The following is a 24,265-nucleotide window of genomic DNA, read 5'->3' on the forward strand; positions in this document are numbered from 1 at the left end:
CACTCCTCACTGTTAATAAATTGAAGCTGCTTTGCTAAATGAGAAAGCTGACAAAATAATAGGCTGCTAATACTGCACCGCTATTGTGATAAAAAACATAAAATTAGCCTGAAGTATACAGTACTTAATTTAGGAGGACTGTCACTCCACTTATGAAGCTTGTTAATGAATGACAAGAAAAGCAAAAGGAATTTTATGGATAAGTTACTCCAGAGGGCTAGGAGAATTTCCTGAGGGCAGACATTTGAAAAGTAGAGTATGCATATACATGGCCCTAAGCCTGAATGTGTTTCTTAGTTGGTGTGTATGAAAAAAGTTTTGTTTACTTGTAAGGACACATACCCAATAATACGAGAAATGTCTCAAATTTTGGAAGTAATCCTTTAATATTTATCCATATGAGATAACGTTGATCGTATCAAGGCGTATTGTTGTTAATCTCTGTCTTAAGGGATGAAGAGCAAATGATTTTTTTTAAATTTATTTTTATACTATTTTACAGGTTATACTTCATTTAGAGTTGTTACAAAAATGTTGGCTGTATTCCTCCTGTTGTATAATACGTCCTTGAGCCTGTCTTACACCCAACAGTTTGTACCTCCCCCTCCCTCACCACGTTACCCCTCCCGCCACGGGTAACAGTTTGTTCTCTATATCCGTAAGTCTGTTTCCTTTTGGCTTTTTTTATTCATTTGTTGCATTTTTTAGATTCTACATGTAAGTGATATCATACGATCTTAATCTTTCTCTGTCCGACTTTTTTTCACTCAGCATCACGCCCTCCAAGTCTGTCCACGGAGAGCAACTGGTGTTAAACAAACCTGGTCCCGGTGAGCCTATGTGAAGTAGAGAGTGTGTGTACTTCTCACGGAAACCATTATCTGGTAACTGCTTTGCACACCACGTGACAGCGTCGCGGGAGTCCCCATCTGTAACACACGCCAACGTCTACACACTTACCTCTGCACACTTACCTCTGCACACTTGCTCCTCACTGAGCCCATTTTCTGAGTTAGGCAGTTTCCAAACCAGGCCAGCCCGTCATTGCTGTTGGGAAGGCAAGAGCAATTATAATTTATTTTTCTCTTTAGCTCATGACAGAAAGGTGGTAATAGGCTTGGGCAGGAGGGGAGCGAAGTGACGATTGCGACGGTGAGAGCTCGATATCTGTGGGCGACCTACTGAGACTGTGGTCAGGAAAAATGAAGGGACCGCGTGTGGCTGAGCAGAGAAGGCTCTGCTAATGAGAGGCTGCTCCTATGTCCCCACGGCTACAGAGACCACAGCTTCTGCCCCTAGGACATCCCCTGGAGCCCTGGTGTACGAGGACCCCTCTGAGGACAAAGCAGTTAAGATACAGAAACATCTGCTGGCAGAAAAATTTTTCTCCAAACACATGGTCCCAGGAAAATGAGGCTTCCCCTGTGGCTCAGTGGTAAATAATGCAGGAGATGCAGGTTCGATCCCTGGGTCAGGAAGATCCCCTGGAGGGGAGGATGGCAACCCACTCAAGTATTCTTGCCAGAAAAATCTCATGGACGCAGGAGACTGGCAGGCTGCAGTCCTTGGGCTTGCAAAGAGTTGGACACGACTGAAACAACTGAGCACAAAGAAAATGCAACAAGAGAAGGAATTAGGAGTGCATTAACTCCTATGGGTCATTAGCATGTTACCACTGGGGACCACCTGACGTAGTGAGAAACTTACTACCCCAGTTCTTCACGTCACCAGATCCCCCTTCCTCTTCTCTAATGTGCACTTTGAGGAGGCAGAGACCAAGACAGAAGTGGCTCTCAGAGACCTATTAGGGCATTAGTGTTAGGATGTAACCCGGGCATTTCAGACTGTTCAATCTCCTGCCAAGTCTGCCCTGCATTCCTAGATGCTCATAATTCAAATCCCTGATTGAGGACCAGAGACTTTTCAACATCAGGAATCTTTAAAGAAAAATCAAGGGACATCCCTGGTAGTCTGGTGTTAAGACTACACTTTCAGTGCAGGGGGCATGGGTTCTATCCGTGGTTGGGGAACTTAAATCCCACATGCCATATGATACGGTCAGTCTGCCCCGACTCCCCGCCCCAAATAAACAAACAATAGCCAACCACCTCCCAAAAAACAAACAATAAAACCTCATGTCATTTTAAGCAGTAGTCTGGAAAAAGGTCTGAAAAAAAAATCAAAGCAAAAACGTAATGTAAGGAGCCTCAGGAAACTTGAGTTAAAACTCTACCTTGCTATGAAGTGGCTGTGGGAGCTTGAAAACTTACTTAACCATCCTGTATCTCAGATTCTTTATCTACAAATGAGAGATTAGACTAGATGTTCTCTGATCTTCCTAAGGGCAGTAAGATTTATGGAGCACCATCAAGATATATGTCCATATCTGTATGTTAAGCAGGTTGGAATGATTTTCAGTACAACAATTACTGAAAAAATAGGCTTTCCTGTATCCAAGAATACTCACCAGAATTCTCTATTCCTAGTAATTCTGGTCTTCAGGGCATGAATATTCAGTATCTTACTGGGGTGTATGGATAAGCACCCACAACTTCTTCACTTCAGTTCAGTTCAGTCACTCAGTCGTGTCTGACTCTTTGTGACTCCATGGACAGCAGCATGCCAGGCTTCCCTGTCCATCACCAACTCTCATTGAATCAGTGATGCCACCCAACCATCTCATCTTCTGTCATCCCCTTCTCCTCCTGCCTTCAATCTTTTCCAGCATCAGGGTCTTTCCCAGTGAGTCAGTTCTTCGCATCAGGTGGCCAAAGTATTGGAGTTTCAGCTTCAGTGTCAGTCCTTCCAATGAACACCAAGGACTGATTTCCTTTAGGATGGACTGGTTGGATTTCCTTGCAGTCCAAGGGGGCTCTCAAGAGTCTTCTCCAACACCACAGTTCGAAAGCATCAATTCTTCAGCACTCACTTTCTTTATAGTTCAACTCTCACATCCATACATGACTACTGGAAAAGCCATAGCTTTGACTAGATGGACCTTTGTTGGCAAAGTAATGTCTCTGATTTTTAATATGCTGTCCAGGTTGGTCATAACTTTTCTTCCAAGGGGTAAGGGTCTTTTAATTTCATGGCTGCAGTCACCATCCGCAACTTCTTAGGGCGTCCCTATCTCAATAAGTAGTTTGGAGAGGAGCTGGGTCATTAAGTTGCATTAACTCTAATTAGTGATCAGAATGGAATATAAATCAATAAATTTCATTAGACATCCTAAGAAATGCAGAAGCCCATTTCCTCCAAGTCTAAGCTTTTCCTCTTGAACAAGGTAGCATGTGTGGGAGTGAATTTTTTTTTTTTTTTACAGTCTCGAATAAAAATGAACTCATTTCTTTTATCTGGGGTTTTCAGAAGAGAGATTTATATTGTGTGAATAAGTTCTTAATAATAAAATGTTTTCAAAACATAAAATATAGGAACTGCTAATTTTGCAAATTTATGTCAGCAGGGGAGAAAGTTTTGCATGAGACCACTTGCCTTTTGTCCCTCTGAATTCATAAACCAATCTTGACTTTGTGACAATTTTGATGAAAAAAAAAAAAACACGCCATCTAGTATTAACATCTTACATTGATGAGCTCTTTCTATACAGTAGGCACTTTATATCCACTATAGTAACGAACTCGCAACAAGCCCATGTGTTAAAAATAATATGCAACCTCTGGTGAGAAAGCTGAAGCTTAGAGAGGTTAAGGAACTTGCTCAGCATCACCCAGAAATAATTGTGAGACTTGAGTCTAGACTGTCTGATTCCAAAGCCTGCAATTTTAAGCACTATAGGATTCTGCCTTCAGTATAGAATGTTTACCTAGAGCCTGGCAGGGGCCTGCCAGCAATAAACACCAACCACAGGTGGTTTAGTGAGATGCCAATCTTTACACTTTCAGCGGATCACACTCTCTCCGGACTAATCTCTTCACAAGTAGCGTGCTCTCTCGTCGCTAACGGGATGAGTTAGTCTGTAAAAAGGATAACTCACCCTGCCAATACGATGTCACTAGAGCTACCGTCCCGATAAAAATATCTGGTCTCTTGTTCTACTTCTGGCCTCTGAGAAACTGGGAAGACAAACAAACTGGGGCAATTCGGCACAGTGCGTGGTGAGCATCAGGGTGACTCGGGTCCTCGTGGCATCTGCCAGGTTAACAGGGGCCCCCTGTTTCACCCCATGTCAATTTCAGTCACTGGATGAGGGTTATTCAAGGGGTTTCACAGGCAGCTGCTCTGCTGGCCGGCTCCAATAGGACTTGGGCTGGTGAGTTAGATTTCATGCCCAATTAGGATACAAGGGGAGAACTTCCCTTGTGTAAAGGACACAGCTGCTCTAGAGGAGCAGCTTCAAGATGCTCAGGACAGCCTCCTGAGTCTGGCTTCCTCCTCCTTTTCTGCAGTCACAGAGGGACAGAAGTAAGGAAGTCTTTACCCCTGGCCTCGAGCTGATGCAGTTTTTAATATATATGGTTTATGTATTTACGTAACCTGATGTGGGTTTATGCATTTGTATAATTTAATGTATATAGTTTATATATACACACATGTACACATATACTGTTATTCAGCCACTAAGTTGTGTCTGACTTAGTATGTATATGTATGTATGGATCCATCTATCTATTCATAGTTGTTTTTTTGCCATGCTCATGAAATTCATACATAGGTTATATATACACATATCACAAATATATATAGTCTGTATATATAGTCGATATATAGGTGTATGTGTCTGTGTATATTTATGTGTTTTCATGTATATATGTATGTGTGTATTCTTGCCACACTCATGGTGGTGGTGGTTTAGCCCCTAAGTGGTATCTGACTCTTGAAACCTCATGGACTGTAGCCCGCCAGGCTTCTCTGTCCATGGGATTCTCTAGGCAAGAATACTGGAGTGGGTTGCAATTTGCTTCTTCATAGGATTTTCCTGACCCAGGGATGGAACCTGAGTCTCCTGCATTGCAGGCAGATGCTTTGCCGCTGAGACACCACCATACTCATGCAATTACATTAAACACCTTCCCCAAGGGGTATGGAGAAGGCAATGGCACCCCACTCCAGCACTCTCACCTGGAAAATCCCATGGACAGAGGAGCCTGGTAGGCTACAGTCCATGGGGTTGCTAAGAGTCGGACATGACTGAGCGACTTCACTTTCACTTTTCACTTTCATGCATTGGAAAAGGAAATGGCAACCCACTCCAGTGTTCTTGCCTGGAGAATCCCAGGGACGGGAGAGCCTGGAGGGCTGAGGTCTATGGGGTCGCACAGAGTCAGACACAACTGAAGCGACTTAGCAGCAGGAGCCAAGGAGTATGTGAATGAAGATTAAATTGAGGAGCATTGATCTTGCAAGCCATTCTTGAGATGTTTGACTTTCATTTTTACTTTACCTCGAATCCAAAAGCCAAAATTATGAAAAATTTCAGATAAGTTACTGCCCTTGCTCATTCTTTCATCCTGAAACTGTGGATAGAAAAGTGTATTAGTGCCTCAATTTTCTGTGTTACTAATATTGATCAAATTTACCTAATTGCAACTTTACTTTCCATCTAATACAGCCTATGGAGACATGGTCGTAATTTTGTTCAAGGTTTCAAGACACTTTTCCTTCTGTTTCTATTCTTGCTTTTTTCCTATTCTCATTCACTAGTCATTTGAGTGACATTCTATGATTTCATTTTCATCTTTCCATTGTTCCCACTATTCACATCCAGCTGGTTATCAGGGCCTGTCTTTTTGTCCTGACATAGTTTGAACCCTTTGGTTACATGTTTTCCTATCACCATTTCCCTAGTTTCATCACTCACCATCTCCTGCCTGGAGTATTACTATCTATTTCTAGAACACAGTTTTTATCTTCTTCCTCCATTAAAACAGTCTCTGCACTTGTAGCCAATTCACATATAAGTATCATTTGCTGAGAACCTACTAATCCAGATTACTTAATCCTCAAAGTTACTTCTTGAAATTTAATTTCACATATGGGGACTGGCCTCAGGAGAAATGGGTCTCTCGATGCTACAAGCAGTGTTTTTTCCGCTGTGCAATGTGTTTCTAAAACGTGGATCTAGTCCACTTGCCCACGGGATGGCCTCTAGGCTCCCTAGGATGGTTTGCGGGTCTCTTTACCATCTGCCCTCGTGGTTCCTTCGGGCCTCATCCTCACCACCACTCACTCCTCGGTCTGAGTGTACTTGTTCCTTGATGTCACTTGACGTTACTAAAATGTCATGTGCTTTTAAGCCCTGATACTTTTGTTCAAGCTATTTCCTTTGCATGCACTGCCCTTGCCTCTCTAGTCTACACATGAAGTCCTTGCCATCTTTCAGAACCAGCTAATAGGACACCACCTCTTTAAAGCTGTCTTTTGTTCTCCCAGATAGAACTATGTGCTTCTTCATCTATGTTCATCTAATTCTTTGGTTATGTCACAATAATGATCCCATCACATTATTTTTCCATTGAATAATAGGAGAACAGCTAAGTAAACAATTGCACATTCATTAAATTGTAGGGTGTGTGTACATGATCAATCATCCTTGTCTACACGGTCCCTTTACCCTATTAACTAATTCAACTTCATCTTCGAAACTTTGCAACCAGACCCAGTGATCAACACTCCACCCCTGAGAGATATTAGCAGGAATTTCAGGGTCACGGATACACAACGTGAGGGCCAAGTATGACCCAGGAGTCATAAATTAAGCTTTCTCCAGGGCTGACGATGGCTCCTTTATGTTGTGGAATAACAGTGGGCATGTTGGTTATTTTTCCCTAGAGCTCTACAAGGGAAGAGGAAAAGCACCCTTCTGTCTTTCTCTTCTCTCTCATCCTGTATAAAATGCTTCTCCCTGCTGAGGCTTAGGACCTGTGACGGTGCAGGATTTCCCTACTTCTTTGGCCTCTTTCTTCGAGAAAGGGAGAGCTTTTTCAATACTGTCACCCAGGTGGACCAGTTTCCTAGGTCGCAGTTTCCTTACACCCCTCCCCTCATTTTTTCTGGCGGCTACCGTTTATTTAAAAATGTTGAATGGCCGGCCAGTTACTCTGTTGTGTGTCTGTATGTGCACACATGTGCTCAGCCATGTCCGACTCTTTGTGATCCCGTGGACTGTAGCCCGCCAGGCTCCTCTGTCCATGTGATTCTCCAGGCAAGAATACCAGAGTGGGTTGCCATTTCCTTCTGCAGGGGATCTTCCCAACCCAGGGATCGAAGGCAGGTCTCCTGCATTGCAGGCGGTTTCTTTACTGTCTGAGCCATATTACATTCCCAGTTACTCTGCTAAGCACTTATAAATATTAGTTCGTTTAGCTGAGTTTGCACAATCCTTCCAACTTCCCTATGGGAGAAATAGTATTACTCTTTGTCTACAGAAAAGAACACCAGCACAGGAAGTCAAGTGATGTTCCCCAAGCCACACACTGGCCCCGTGACAGAGCCGGGACTCAATCCTCCACGGACCTGGGGTCCAGGTTTCTTATCAGCCCACTACACTGACCCTCATACAAAATAATGGCAGATGTGACCGGGCACAGAGGACCTGGATTACCGATAAGGAAACAGCAACTTGGAATGACGTCAAAAATATCATATCCATGACATGTTCGTAAGTTTGAATTAGGCTCACTTAGAAAAATAGGTCTGAAAGGAAAAGAAATTACTCAAAGACCTCTTGAGTTAAATAAATATTTTGACTGCCAACAGTCTTTCTAGACTTCAGTTGAAAGAGAAGTGATCTCTACACGTTTATGCTTGAATTACATTACTGTAATGTGCAGGCTTGCCAGTAGCTATAGTGAAATAATTTTGTTTTTGTATTTTTTTTTTTTTGGTGGGGATGTTGGGCAGAGAGTTTGGCTATATATATATCTTTTATTTTTTTTGATTAGGGTATATAAGATATATTTGTGTGTAGCATTTATCCAATCCATTCTTCCTCAGAAAGACTTGAGCATAAAGACAAACTTCTTTTTTTTAAATTTACAATGTTGTGTTAGTTTTTGCTGTACAGCAAAGTGAGTCAGTTATACATACACATGTATCTATTCTTAGTTGGCATATACACATTACTATATATAGCATAGATAACTAAGAACGATCTGCTGAATAGCACAGGGAACTCAATTCAATCCTCTGTAATGACCTATATGAGTGTATGGGCAGTCGCTCAGCCATGTCCGACTCTTTGTAACCCCATGGACTGTGACCCTCCAGGCTCCTCTGTCCATGGGACTTCCCAGGCAAGAATACTGGAGCAGATTGGCATTTTCTTCTCTAGGTATCTTCCCGACTCAGGGATTGAACCCGTATCTCTTAGGCCTCTTGCACTGGCAGGTAGATTCTTTACTGTCAGTACCACCAGGGAAGCCCCTTCTTAAATTATCTGGGATTAAATATAGTGTTTCAGCAAAACCATGTTGACAGTTGATTCTCTTTATACAGTTTGCTTACAAGTTACTTTTCACTATTGATGGCTCACTGTCAGAGTATTTTAGATTTTCAGATATTGCAAGTATATCAAACATGGGTTTATTTCAGTTGTGAAGCTGTGCCTTTGATCTCCCAGAGTTTACATATCTAGTAAAATTTTAATTAAAAACTAGGTCATCAGGATGGTTTCACATATATTTAGAGAGGAATTTCTTTTACACTTTATTCAGATCTGCTAATGGGACTCCAATCACTCCTGAGTACTCAACAGTAGATAATGCAATGCTGTTATAGTTCCTTTGACCTGAGGCATTACTCAAATCTTCATTTTCAGGGCAAACAAGAAGGTGCCCTCATTTAAAAAATGTGTACTCATTATTAATATTGTAAAAGTTTAAAAATCTACATGTATTCATAATTAAAACATTGCTACCTTACTAGTAATTTTATTGCATCACTAAGAGAAAAATTAGTTTAAATTTGGTTTCCGAATGTACTGTAATTAGTACATAGGAAACTACCCAGCGATTTTCCAGGTGACAACAGAGTGTAATCGTTGCTGAATGTTTACACCAGGCACTATCATAAGCCCATTGCTGTGTCTGACTCTTTGTGACCCCATGGACTGCAGCACACCAGGCTTCTCTGTCTTTCAGTATCTCCCAGAGTCCGTTATATACATTAAATTAATGCATTTAATTTTCCCTACAATGCCATGAAGTAAGTACTCACTATTCCCATTTTACTCCTTTTCTTAAAATCTTTTTTTTTTTTTTTTCACTTGTTGGCGACACCCCGCAGCATGTGGGATGTTACTTTCCTAATCAGGAATTAAACCTGAATGCCCCACATTGAGAGCGTGGAGTCTTAACCACTGGACCATCAGGTCCCCTCACTTTACTCCTGACAAAACTGAGGTACATGGGCTTACGCCAAGGTCACAGAGCCAGAGTCTGAAGTCAGGGATTCTGGAACCTTGAAATAATATATATTTTTAGAATTACAGAATATGGACTCTTCTGTGTTTTCATTAATTTCTTCTTTTTTTGGAGAAGATTATATTGAATTAATATATTTTTGAATTTCAAGAAGACTCAATTCAGTTTAGTTCAGTTTCTCAGTCCTGCCTGATTCTTTGCGACCCCATGAACTGCAGCATGCCAGGCCTCCCTGTCCATCACCAACTCCCAGAGTTTACTCAAACTCATGTCCGTCGGTCAGTGATGCCATCCAACCATCTCATCCTCTATCGTCCCCTTCTCCTGCTTTCAATCTTTCCCAGCATCAGGGTCTTTTCCAATAAGTCAGTTCTTCAAGTTAGGTGGCCAAAGTATTGGAGTTTCAGCTTCAGCATCAGTCCTTCCAGTGAATATTCAGGATTGACTTTCTTTAGGATGAACTGCTTGAATCTCCTTGCAGTCCAAGGGATTCTCAAGAGTCTTCTCCAACACCACAGTTCAAAAGCATCAATTCTTCAGCACTCAGCTTTCTTTATAGTACAACTCTCACATCCATACATGACTACTGGGAAAACCATAGCTTTGACTAGATGAACCTTTGTTGGTAAAGTAATGTATCTGCTTTTTAAAATGCTGTCTAGGTTGGTCATAACTTTTCTTCCAAGGAGAAAGTGTCTTTTAATTTCATGGCTGCAGTCAACATCTGCAGTGATTTTGGAGCCCCCCAAAATAAAGTCTCTCACTGTTTCCATTGTTTCCCCATCTATATGCCATGAAGTGATGGGACTGGATGCCATGATCTTAGTTTTCTGAATGTTGAGTTTTAAGCCAACGTTTTCACTCTCCTCTTTCACTTTCATCAAGAGGCTCTTTGGTTCTTCTTCACTTTCTGCCATAGAGGCAGAAAGTGTGTATCTGTGTATCTGTGTATTGAGGTTATTGATATTTCAGCCAGCAATCTTGATTCCAGCTTGTGCTTCATCCAGCCAAGCATTTCGCATGATGTACTCTGCATATAAGTTAAACAAGCAGGGTGACAATATACAGCCTTGACATACTCCTTTTCCTATTTTGAACCAGTCTGTTTTTCCATGTCCAGTTCTAACTGTTGCTTCTTGATCTGCATACAGATTTCTCAGAAGGCAGGTCAGGTGGTCTGGTATTCCCATTTCTTTAAGGATTTTCCACAGTTTGTTGTGATCCACACAGTCAAAGGTTTTGGCATAGTCAATAAAGCAAAAGTAGATGTTTCTCTGGCAGTCTCTTGTTTTTTCGATGATCCAGAGGATGTTGGCAATTTGATCTCTGGTTCCTCTGCCTTTTCTAAATCCAGCTTGAACATTTGGAATTTTATGGTTCACGTACTATTGAAACCTGGCTTGGAGAATTTTGAGCATTACTTTGCTAGTGTGTGACACTGAAAGATGAGCTCCCCAGGTCAGTAGGTGCCCAATATGCTACTGGAGATCATTGGAGAAATAACTCCAGAAAGAATGAAGAGACGGAGCCAAAGCAAAAAAAAACACCCAGTTGTGGATGTGACGTGTGATAGAAGTAAAGCCTGATGCTGTAAAGATCGATATTGCTTAGGAACTTGGAATGTTAGGTCCATGAATCAAGGTAAATTGGAAGTGGTCAAACAGGAGACAGCAAGAGTGAACATCGACATTTTAGGAATCAGTGAACTAAAATGGACTGGAATGGGTCCATTTAACTCAGATGACCATTATATCTACTACTGTGGGCAAGAATCCCTTAGGAGAAATGGAGTAGCCATCACAGTCAACAAAAGAGTCTGAAATGCAGTTCTTGGATGCAATGGCAAAAATGACAGAATGATCTCTGTTCATTTCAAAGGCAAACCATTCAATATCACAGTAATCCAAGTCTATGCCCCAACCAGTAATGCTGAAGAAGCTGAAGCTGAACGCTTCTATGAAAACTTACAAGACCTTCTAGAACTAACACCCCAAAAAGATGCCCTTTTCATTATAGGGGACTGGAATGCAAAAGTGGGAAGTCAGGAGATACCTGGAGTAACAGGCAAATTTGGCCTTGGAGTACAGAATGAAGCAGGGCAAAGGCTAATAGAGTTTTGCCAAAAGAATGCACTGGTCATAGCAAACACCCTCTTGCAACAACACAAGAGAAGACTCTACACATGGACATCACCAGATGGTCAACACCAAATCAGATTGATTATATTCTTTGCAGCCAAAGATGGAGAAGCTCTATACAGTCAGCAAAAACAAGACCAGGATCTGACTGTGGCTCAGATCATAAACTCCTTATTGCCAAATTCAGACTTAAATTGAAGAAAGTAGGGAAAACCACTAGACCATTCAGGTATGTTATGCTATGCTGTGCTAAGTCACTTCAGTCATGTCCGACTCTGTGTGACCCTATAGACGGCAGCCCACCAGGCTCCCCCATCCCTGGGGTTTTCCAGGCAAGAACACTGGAGTGGGTTGCCATTTCCTTCTCCAATGCATGAAAGTGAAAAATGAAAGTGAAGTCGCTCAGTCGTGTCCGACTCAGCGACCCCATGGACTGCAGCCTACCAGGCTCCTCCGTCCATGGGATTTTCCAGGCAACAGTACTGGAGTGGGGTGCCATTGCCTTCTCGTATGACCTAAATCAAATCCCTTATGATTATACAGTGGAAGTGAGAAATAGATCCAAGGGATTAGATCTGATAGACAGAGTGTCTGAAGAACTATGGATGGCGGTTCATTTCATTGTACACGAGGCAGTGATCAAGACCATTCCCAAGAAAAAGAAATGCGAACAGGCAAAATGGTTGTCTGAGGAGGCCTTACAAATAAATAGCTATGAAAAGAAGAGAAGTGAAAGGCAAAAGAGAAAAGGAAAGGCATACGCATTTGAATGCAGAGTTCCAAAGAATAGCAAGGAGAGATAAGAAAGCCTTCCTCAGTGATCAGTACAAAGAAATAGAGGCAAACAATAGAATGGGAAAGACTAGAGATCTCTTCAAGAAAATTAGAGATACCAAGGGAACATTTCATGGAAAGGCGGACTCAATAAAGGACAGAAATGGTAGGGACCCAACAGAAGCAGAAGATATTAAGAGGAGGTGGCAAGAATACACAGAAGAACTATACAAAAAAGTTCTTCACAACCCAGATAACCACGATGGTGTGATCACTCACCTAGAGCTAGACATCCTGGAATGAGAAGTCAAGTGGGCCTTAGGGAAGCACTACAAACAAAGCTAGTGGAGGTGATGGAATTCCAGTTGAGCTATTTCAAATCTTAAAAGATGATGCTGTGAAAGTGCTACACTCAGTATGCCAGCAAATCTGGAGAACTCAGCAGTGGCCACAGGATTGGATAAGTTTTCATTCCAAGAAGGCTCAGTTTAGTCAGTTCAGTTGCTCAGTTCTGTCCGACTCTTTGCAACCCCATGAATTGCAGCACACCAGGCCTCCCTGTCCATCACCAACTCCCGGAGTTTACACAAACTCATGTCCATTGAGTTGGTGATACTATCCAGCCATCTCATCCTCTGTCGTCCCCTTCTCCTCCTGCCCCCAATCCCTCCCAGCACCAGGGTCTTTTCCAATGAATCATCTCTTCGGATGAGGTGGCCAAAGTATTGGAGTGTCAGCTTTAGTATCAATCCTTCCAATGGACACCCAGGACTGATCTTCTTTAGGATAGACTGGTTGGATCTCCTTGCAGTCCAAGAGACCTCTACAAATGGATTGAGTGGGTTTTGTTCTATTGGATTAAGTTAGAGGCTATTGATAATCTTCCCTGGTGGCTCAGCTGGTAAAACACCTGCCTACCAACGCAGGAGACATAAGAGATGCAGGTTGGATCCCTGGCTTGGGAAAATACCCTGGAGCAGGAAATGGCAACCCACTCCAGTGTTCTTGCCTGGAGAATCCCATGGACAGAAAAGCCTGGTGGACTACAGTCCAAGGAGTCACAATGAGTCAGACACAACTGAACAACTCACACACACACATACACACACACACACTGATAATCTTCCCTGGTGGTTCAGCTGGTAAAGAATCTGCCTGCAATGCAGGAGACCCGGGTTTGATCCCTGGACTGGGAAGATCCCCTGGAGCAGGAAATGGCAATCCACTCCAGTATTCTTGCCTAGAGAATCCAATGGATAGAGGAGCCCGGTGGGCTATAGTCCATGGGGTTGCAAAGAGTCGGACATGACTGAGCGACTCACACACACACACACACATATTGATAATCTTCCGTGTTTACAATAAACACTCGTCCAAGGCCATCTTATCTCCTTAGCACGTGTGTTATCCCAGCCACTCCGCTGCACCAGTTTTATACTTTATCTCTCCTCGACTTCACTGAGTGTGAAGTTGCTTCAGTCATATCTGACTTTTTGCGACCCTGTGGACTGTAGTCCACTGGGCTCCTCTGTCCATGGGATTCCATTTTTCAAAACAGGTGTTATCATTTATAATGTGCCAACAGGCTCCAAATGGCTAACTAGCCTAGAGATAAGAAACGGTCGTAGTGTGCTCTTAATTGGGTTTACCACACTCTTAAACGTTAAGCCAGTGTTCGCAAATTTGTGGTCAGATGTCCAACTGGATGTTAATTTTCTCATAAGTCATCTGTGTGTGGAAATTAATTTAATCTTTTCTATTTTTTCAGCTACAATATCCTGAGCTGTGCTTTTTTTTAACTAACATATTGTACACTTAAGAATTATACCTTTTTTTTCCTGTGTGCTAAGATTTTACAAGCAATAGTTGTTACTGTTTCACTCAGTTTAAAAAGTAAGGGAAGGAATTGTTGAGGCTGCTGATCATTTAGGAAGCTGAGAGATGGCAATTTTCAAATTGAAAGAAGCATAATCCAAAATTACATGCATCTTCTGGCTGTTACTCCAGCCCCCATGGATACCCCCTCCCCATCAAGGGATGGTTGCCTGAGCATAAAGCCAGGTACAGTAAAATGCTTCGACTGGGGTATGTAGCAATTATTCTGCGAGTCGCTGAAGTCCTGCCTCACCAGAGAAAGCCAGCTGATGCAATTCTGCCTGAAGGGCTTTTCAGCAGAGCATCTGTTTTTTTGATACACTTTGCCTATTAATTTTTATCTCCAATGTGTTGGAACTGAGGGAAAAAAAAACCTCCTCTCCTCGATGCCTGTCTCTGCCTATTTCTCATGCAGGTATCATTGACGTTTTAGAAGCACATATTCCCAGGAAGCAGGAAATGATCTTTTTTTTTTGTATAATCTCTTTGCTGAACTGCATATTTATTAACAGCAGATTAGATAATTTAGAAGATAGCTTTCAACCTTTTGTTTCTCTATCATATATATACTGTGGGAGACATAAAAAGAATTGCTTAGGTTAAAATAATTTTCATAGTATCCTTGCATTCTTTTGCCTTGTTAATTTCATCATACATTATCTGTATGTGGAATTTACGGATTTTTTTCTCTTTTCTTGGCAGGGAGGGGTTTATTCCTCCAAGAGAAGCATGTAAACATGTATTCAAACACATCTATTGTAAACTTTTTTTCCCCAATTTGCTATAATCTATTGCAAAGTTTTTTTTTTCTAATTTGCTATAATTGTACTCATTTCCAAAAAAAGATAAAATTAGGAATACTCTTTTCAGAGAGAATCTACCTCTTTAACATCACAGGACTCTGTTAGCCCAAAGAGCCTTGGCACGGTGAAACCACATCCGGTTCTATTGAATATACCGAGGATCTTCCCACCATGAAACTCAGACACAATTGTCACTATAGAAACCACAGTAGAGCCAGAGGTACAGTTTCAAATGGAAAACACTTGCCTGGAACTGAAAGACAGGTAGGATTTTCTAAAACTCTTCCGTCACAATTAAACTTTGGTGATAGTGAGGAATTCTTAAGAATAGTTTTGAACCTGCCTAGGGGTAGAAGAAATAAAACTTTGACACTTTCTTGAATTACTTATGTTATATAATTCCCCCAGGGTTTTCAGAAGGGATTATGCTATGTTAGATCTTGTTGAAGATGACATTTTACAAGCCACCAGGATGAGAAAGCAACGCAGTGCGTCAAAGTTGAGTAGCATTTTTGCATTTGTATACACGAAATCAGTAATTTAATCATTGGACGTGTATGTTGGAAGGGACTAGTGGTGTAGTTTTAAAATATTTTATACTGGATTTTGTCAAGCTAATTGTCTTTTTAGTTGTATTTTAACTTTTCTCAATAGTATTTTATTTTGACAAAGCAATGGCAATAATAAGACTTTGAACCCTAAGTAATCTGTTGCATTGTTTTTTTATGTATTTGTATTGTCATTCTTTTAGGGTGGTTCAATATAATATTGAGGACAGTAAGTAAAATAACATCTAGTGTCTTTCTCTAATTACACGAAATACTTTATGTTTGAACTATGAACAGCTTCAAGTAAAAGAAAAAATAAAACGATACAATGCAAGCACCCTCATAGTATGCCACATCACAACCTCATCAAAAGTCAGTAGGCCTCATTTTCTTTTGTTTTATCAATCTTCTTTTGTTTTATCAACATGGCATTGAGCCATCCTGAAAGGGTAGCATTAGATAAACAAAGGCACAGAACAAATTACCTCCCATTTGGAGTCTTATTCTCCTTTCTTCCCTCTTTGACTTTATGTAGTCAGAGTCCAAACAGAAGAGGATGTAATTTACATATTGTTGATGCACAAAGGAATTTTGGCTTCAAACAATTTCCCACATCTCATCCTAGAGTAAATAGTTGATTTATGTATTCATTGAAACTAAATGGACAAAGAAATTATTAATGATTAGTGAGTTATTGTGGAGTATTGCCCAAGGGAAGAGAGAACAGGATCAGAAAACTCTGGTCCCTCGGTTCTACAGGAGCTTCTGATAGAAAGCTCTTGGCATTGTTGACTATTTATAGCCTTTTTTGGGCTATTCATGCATTTTATTACTAAAAGAAATTGGAAATAGCACAATTTGCAATAAATGGAATTTCAGCATAGCAAAGCCTTGAGCACTGAATTCTGGAGTTAATTTTATTGGTATGAGTCACATTTCTCACTAGAACCCACTTCTAAGAAGCACCACGCCTACAGATCAAATCCTACCTTGGGCTCACTTGACTTTCTGCCGTTTCATTGCTCATTACAAACTCTCAATTACAAACACCACAACAGGAAAATCTGGCTTCCATAATGTCTACTAGAGGAATGAAACTGGAATAGTGTTTCTAATTTGGGGTACATGCTTCTTTGAACATTTATGGAATTTTAAATGGTTTGGCGGATATTGGAATAAGGATAGGTCAGCACTGTAAGGAAATATGGAAGAAACTTTTTTGTTCCAGTTTGCTAGGCTGAGCTATCTGATGAATAGTAATAGACTGGCTGGCTTGTTTGGGTCAGATGTGTTCCTGACGGAAAACTGAGGAATTTCAAATAGGCGCACATCATCCAGCCCTCATATGTTCCCATGAATGTATGATGTTAAAAATTCAGTCAAATTCATGAACTGATCTAATCCTTCAATTCCAGCTAGACACAACTCATCAAGTTCTCATATTTTTTCATAATGTATTATGTTTAAAAAATCAAATTTATAAATTAATGCAATTCATCCAATTGACATAATAAAAATAAGAAGCAGTTCCTATTAATTCCTGCAGATCTTCTTATACCAATGAATCTTCTATCAAAACCAGTGAGGAAGACACATTGACTGATTTAACTATCTTCAGGAAAACAAACTGAATTAAATAGTTATTGAATGACTAAGTGAATGGCGAAAGAATTAGATCCTCAGTACTTGTAACACAAAGAGCATAAAGGAAGATTTGCAAACAGACTATATGCTCTGACGGTTCAGCACTCTCGTTTGTAGGTATTCAAATTCAAGTTGCAAACATTTTTTAATATAGTGAGTTGTCGGGTATTGATTATTGCCTATGGCTACCTACTTGTCTCTTCCTTTCACTTGGAAGCCCAGGGCATTTAACACAACGCCTCACACATGTTTTTGGAAAAATGAAAGAAAAAAATGAGTAAATAAATGAATATAAATAGGGAAATAAATACCCATGCCGATATTCTTGCTTTCTTCTCAAATTGTATCGTCTGGTGAATGTACAGTGGCTCTCTTGGAGGAGCCGCACTCCAATGCTCTAGGCAGCTTCCTGAGTTCCTCACTTCCTATGAAATGAGGCTTCCCTTTCAGTCTTGCGCTCTACTGATCTCAGCCGAGCATTTCTTGACTCATGGTGTCTTCACTTTTTCAAAGGCAGGCAACGTTTCTCAGATACCCTGCGTGCATGCACGCTCTGTCGCGTCAGTCACGCCTGACTTAGTGGACTGTAGCCTGCCAGGTTCCTCTGTCCATTGGGATTCTCCAGGCAAGAATACTGCAGTGGGTTGCCATTTCCTCCTCCAGGTCAGATACTCTAGGTACAGTGAAAAGATTTAACAGTGGACTCTTAGAAAGAATAAAAGTCTTGGCAGATTATACTGTCTTGGCTAGGAAAAATGTTGGACCGTGGCTACTCCAACATAACTCACTAGCTTGAGCAATAGTTGTCACCTGCTGTTCCTGCTCACAGGCAACACATTTGCAGCATTTTTCTTTTCTTGTATCTTTGGGTCTTTCGACTGGGGAAGAATAGACAAAGATTTTGGACCTCTGCTTAGTCAAAGGACCACAGTTATATTTACGCTTAAAACGAAATGGAGCAACCATCATTTTAATTTTCTGAGCTAAGCTAACAAATTAACTCAGTTGATCTGAAGTTTAGTGCCCATGAAACGCTTAAACCTGAGTTAAGAAAGCAAATTAACTCAGTTGATCTTAAGTGAGTGCCCATGAGGCATTATAGCACATTATGCAAATCCAGCATGCACAGAAAAAAAGCGAGAGACCTGCACAGCCACAACAGATTGTAGAAGTCTCCGCAAAAGGAAGTAAAAAGTGATGGAAAATGTTTTTCTTTTCTCAACATGCTATTAATTAAATTATTATACAAAGCAATGCCTTTTGAGTCTCCCATCTTGTTTTTGTTTTCTCTTCAAACAAATGCTGCCTTTATTGTCTTAAGGTGTCTGGAAATTGTTTTCTTTGGAATTTGATTTTTATCTCTATAATAATTATAGAAGAAGGAAAATCCTGTTTTCTTAGGGACAAAGATATTTGGTGACTAAAAACTGTTTGGGAATGGGAAACAATAGGTTGTATTTAATTAATTCTGGCATTACAATTGAGAGGATGATTTTATATTACTTTTTTCTTTAGCTCCTATTTTTCTGTCTTCAAAGTGAAATGACAGACCTTGGCATCAACAAACTTACCTCAGATAGATGTAGCCAAAGGCAGCTAATGCAACCTTAGGCACATACCACGGACATTCTTTAAATACTGTTGGCTTAATGAAAAACAAAAGTCTTTGACATGCAAAGTGCTTTGGCTTCCTAGAACAGCACAAGCCCAACAGAAATACAATGCAAGCCATATATGCAATTTCAAATTCTCTAGTAGCCGCATTAAAAAGCAGAAAGTTGAAACTGATTTTAATAATATATTTTACTTAACCTAATACATTCAAAAAATTTTCATTTCAGCATGTAGTCAATGTAAAATTTTTGTTGAGGTTTTTTTTTTTTTTTTTATGTCCAAGTCTTTGTAATTTGGTATTTGTTTTATGCTCCCAGCACAACTCAGTTCTGACTGGTCGCATTTCAAGTGCTCCATGGTCACATGTGTCTCGTGGCTGCTGTATTGAGAAGCATAATACTAGAAAGTAGATGTGTCCTTCAGACGTAGAGAACAAACCTCTGGATACCAAGGGGGATATGGGGGATGGTGGGATGAGCTGGGAGACTGTGACTGATGTATATACACTACGGATCCTGTGTACAAAATGGATACCTAATGAGAACCTACTGTAGAGCCCAGGGAATCCTACCCAATTCTCTGTGGTGATCTAAATGGGAAGGAAATCTCAGAAAGAGGGGCATAAATGTACACATATAGCTGATCTGCTTTGCTGTACAGTAAAAGCTAATAAAACATTGTAAAGCAACTATACTCCAATAAAAAAAAAAGTAGGTGTGTGCTTGCCAGAAATACAGAAATGGTCACCATGGACTTCCCTGGTGGCTCAGATGGTAAAGCGTCTGCCTACGATAAGGGAGACCCGGGTTCAATCCCTGGGTTGGGAAGATCTCTGGAGAAGGAAATGGCAACCCACTCCAGTATTCTTGCCTGGCAAATCCCATGGATGGAGGAGCCTGTTAGGCTACAGTCCATGGGGTCACAAAGAATCAGACATGATTGATCGACTTCACTTTCACTTTCAGTCTGCCCAATGACTCTTCAAGGTCACCAAATCTAAGAGTTTATAGCAGAGGTTCTCAGCTGGGGCTTTTGCTTCCCAGGGGATATTTGGAGATATCTGGGATAATTCTGGTTGTCAAAATTGGGGTGGGGGGATGCTACTGTCATCTAGAGATCAAGAATGTGCTAAACATTCTACAATGCACAGGCCAGTCCCCCCAGAATGAAGAATGATCCAGCCCCAAATATCAGTAGTGTCAACTTGGAGACACTTTCTACAGAACTGACTGTTGGAGAGTAAATTCTGTGACATGAGGTTTCTATGGAACTGGGTTTTATCTTTATTGGAAATCTCTGAAAATATGATGGGTATCTACATTCTGTGTTGGTTTATCTGTAGCCTTCTGAAGACCAGAAATATTTGAGATGCTTGATAAATATTATACTTATTTTTAAAAAACCAGAAAAATATTATCTAAGATTGTCCTGCATGGAATCACCGGCTCAATGCTCTGATATGGAGGAGGGGTCAAGGAACTTGATATGAAGGAGGGGTCAAGAAAAGAAGGTGAGGGTGGAAGGACAGGAGAAGAAAGAATCATGGGAGGGAGTAAAAACCAGGTAGAGCAAGGCACACGCTCTGGGAGGTGACTCACAGGATGCTCTAGTTCTCTGCATCTTGTGCAGTTAAGTCTGATCCACTGAAGTTTTTCAAGTTCTATCATTAACCTTGCTTTTATTCAGGTTCAAAAAATCTCTTGTTTGTTTTAAAGCATTCCTTTTCATTTGTTCTCAGATATCCATTCCTTCCCAACCTCCTCTTTGCTGCTTCTGGTTTGTTATTGTTCTTTGTCATTGTCTCATGCTGAATTTAGAGTTTCCCCTTGCTTTCCTGGAGATGCCCTTCCTCAGTTACTGTATCTGTGGTCGCAGCTCTGGTTCTCTCGCCTTTCTTCTCATACATTTCAGAGAATGAATTTCATGTCACTTTTTTTAAATTTTGAATTCTTAAGCCTTTCTCCCTCATTTGCAGCTGGTAAAATATGGTTTTTATCTTTAAGGTTTAAACGTTTGGCAACTAGGTGATTTCTTTCCTTTGGAATTATTCTTGGATGGTTTTCTGGGTCCTCTATGAGTCTGTATTTAACTGTCTTTTTGATTTGGGAAAATAGGCTTTAATTTCACTTCAGGTCCGTTCTGCCTCATCTAATATCTCTACTGTTAATCATTTGGATCAAGTGTATTATTGCAGATAATTTAGAATGATTTTCTCAGTTTCCCTTACATGATTACTACCACTTTTTGTAAATACTTGTCAAGTGGGCAGTGGCACTAATTCTTCTTCTGCAGAACTGATATATTGCTCCGTGACATTAGTTTTTTCCCCATTATAGTGCCTAATAAATTCTATAACACTGTCTGAAATTTATTGTATTTACAAATGTTCCTCACTTGGTGCTAAGGGCTCAATCACCATTATCTCATTTAATTCACAGAGTAGCAGTCCTTTGGTTTTCTTGTATTATTCTCATTTAACATGGGAAACTGAAGCAGAGTAGAATTAAATAGCTTGACCAAGATCACAGCCAGAAAGTCATAAAGCCAGCTTCTTCCCTGTTTCTGGATGTGTATGTGTCTGTCTGTCCATGAATATGTGTCTGTGTGTTTAGATCGCAGTATGTTCTTTACTGTGGCTCTCATTATCTCCATTAAAATATAATTAGGATAAGTTTGCATTTATTTGTTTGAGACTCTTCTCTTGATATTTGTGTCCCTGGCTTTGTTTCATCTACTTTCACCTGGAATACTTCCTTTTTTTAATTTAGATTTTTGTCAAGTTTCATCCTGTTTCTTGTTTGTCTGTATATTATGCTCCTTTTTTCCTTTCTCCTGTTTTGCTTCTCTTGACTCATTTTAGTTCCTAAGTGCTAAGCCTCATTCTGGATTACAACGTTGTTTGCATCAAGATATTATAATAACTGATCTGGGAGTGAAAAATAAAAAGGGCATAATGTCTTTAAATATATTGTTTTCATTTGCTTCTACATTGGCCAGATGGAGCAATGTTCAGTTCCTGCAGAAAGAGTTTGCTATTGCCTCAGAATCTGTCAGTTCACCCTAAATCCATGTGTTGTCTAACTTGTGACATAATAATCTATAATTTACCATTGTCAGAGAGGAACAAAGGAAGGCCAAAATGTTACTGTGAGCCACAGAATTGCAGTTACTTATTTTCTGAGTTCAAAGTTACACTTCACCTCACTTGGTATTCAAGTCCTATAGATTTCTTTTTTTCTTCAGGAAAAGATGTCCAAAGTGGCCAAATATCGGAAAGGAAATTAATATACTTCTTTTATTGTTAACATAGTCTCTTTGCTGTGACTCAAATAATATGATATGCATTTATTCTTTGACATAGCTGAGACTTCATCTAGAGTATACCTGTTTTAGGCCTGGCACATTGACGATGCCAACTTAATAACACTTCGCATCAGTTTGGAACTTCTGTTCATAAAACATAAAGAACACAGAATTTACCTCATCTGTGCATTTCCAAGATTAAAAAATATTTTATTATTATTTTATAATACTTTTTATTTTTTGAGTGTACTATGCAGCATGTGGGATCTTAGTTCTCTGATCAGGGATCAAACTTGTGCCCTCTGCATTGGAAGCGTAGAGTCTTAACCACTGGACCACCAGGGAAGTCCCCATTTCCAAGATTTTTAAACTTTCGCTGCGTTTGGTATTTGCTGAAGCATTAATATAAGCACCAACTTGAATTGTTCATAAGGTGAAGGTTATAGCGTTTTGTTTAAATGAGATTAGCTATTTCTTAAATCAAAGAATGACAAAAAGATGATAGCTTCAAATGAGGAAAGAACGCACAGGCTGGTGGAGTGAAACAACTGTAATGCAGCTGGTTTGCTTTGTGATGGGGTTGCGTGGAAGTGTATGTGTCGGTGTGCGTGTGTGCAGGTTCGTGTTATTATACATTCTGGCCTGAAAGGCAAGACATACAGGTTAGACTGGCTCCAAGATACTACTGTGTCATGGATTTGGTGTTTATGCAACATATACATTTACCAAAATTGTCTTTAGCAGTTACTTTGGAATCATAGGATTGGAGTTTGAATTCTGTCTTCTATCACCATTTCTACTGGGTAGATAAAACCTACATTTTCCTATAACTTGTTCCTTTTTATTCTATTGAGTTATAATCGAATTACAATAAATTACACATATTTAAATGAACAATCTCAGCAGTTTTGCCATATGCATCGAACAATTAAAGTCATCATAACAATCACAATAGCAAACTTTTCCATCACTGAATACATTTCCTCTCCATTTCTCCTTCCCCAGGAGTCACCAGTCCCAGGAAATGCTGACCTGCTTCCCATGACCACAAATCAGTTTGTGTGTTCTAGAATTTTGCATATGCATACACGATGTATACTTTTTTCAAGCTGTCCTCTTTCACTTAAATAATGATTTTGAGATTCATCCATGTAACTGAGTATAGTTCCTTCTTTTTTATTGCCAAGTAGTATTCCACCCTATTTTTGCCTTTTCATACTGCTACAGTCCTTGGGGGCACAAAGAGTCAGACACAACTTAGTGAACAACAAAAGCAACAAAAATTCCACTCAATGGCTGTATTATACTTTTGGGTTGTTTTCAGCTTTTGGTGATTATAAATAAAGCTCCTATGGACACTCATGTAAAAGTCTACATTTTTCATTTGTTTGTTTCCCATGGGCCAATGCAATGGCTGGACTGGAGTGGCTGCATCATGTACGTGAAACTCACCTACTCATGTTCGTGAGTTTCACATTTTAAGAAATGACTGAACTGTTTTCCAAAGTGTTTTCCCGTTTTGCATTCCCACTGGCACTGTAGGAGACCTCTGGTTCCCTTGTATCATTGCCAGGACTTGATTCAGTCAGTCAGTCTTTTTAATTTTAGCCAATCGAATGCATGTGTAGGGGAATCTCACTGTGGCTCCGAGCACGGCATTCTATATGTTTATCTATTTCACCTACACGTATGCGGGTGACAAAAATTCCCTCTCTAGTTTCTTCCAAGTATGTCACTATTCACAGCATGCCTCTGTGTCATCAGGATACAGTCTAGAATGACTGTCCCATTGATGGGAGAAGTCAAACGCCAGGAAAGTCACCATCACCACTAAGATAGTCATATGGGTGATTCTTGTTAAGGCAATTCTTTTAGTGGAGAGAACAATCTTTCTTGAATTTCTTCTACATCTGAAGGAAGTTTGGAACATTTCTCAGTAACATGTTACAATTAAGAAAAAATAGAACTTCTTTCAGGCACAGGAAAAAAATATAATACTGCCTCTAAGTCTGTGGTTTTCAGCTGGGGAGGAGGATGACTTAGACTCCCAGGGAGGCCGTGCTGGAGACATTCTTAGCTGTCACCATTGGCATCCAGGGGGTAGAGGCCTGGATGCTGCAAAATACCTTATGATGACCCCACATCAAAGAGAAGTCTGGCCCCAAATTTCAATAGCCCTGCTGTTG

The sequence above is a fragment of the Bos indicus x Bos taurus genome, chromosome 23, assembly GCF_003369695.1.
Source record: "Bos indicus x Bos taurus breed Angus x Brahman F1 hybrid chromosome 23, Bos_hybrid_MaternalHap_v2.0, whole genome shotgun sequence".
Taxonomy (NCBI): Eukaryota; Metazoa; Chordata; class Mammalia; order Artiodactyla; family Bovidae; genus Bos; species Bos indicus x Bos taurus.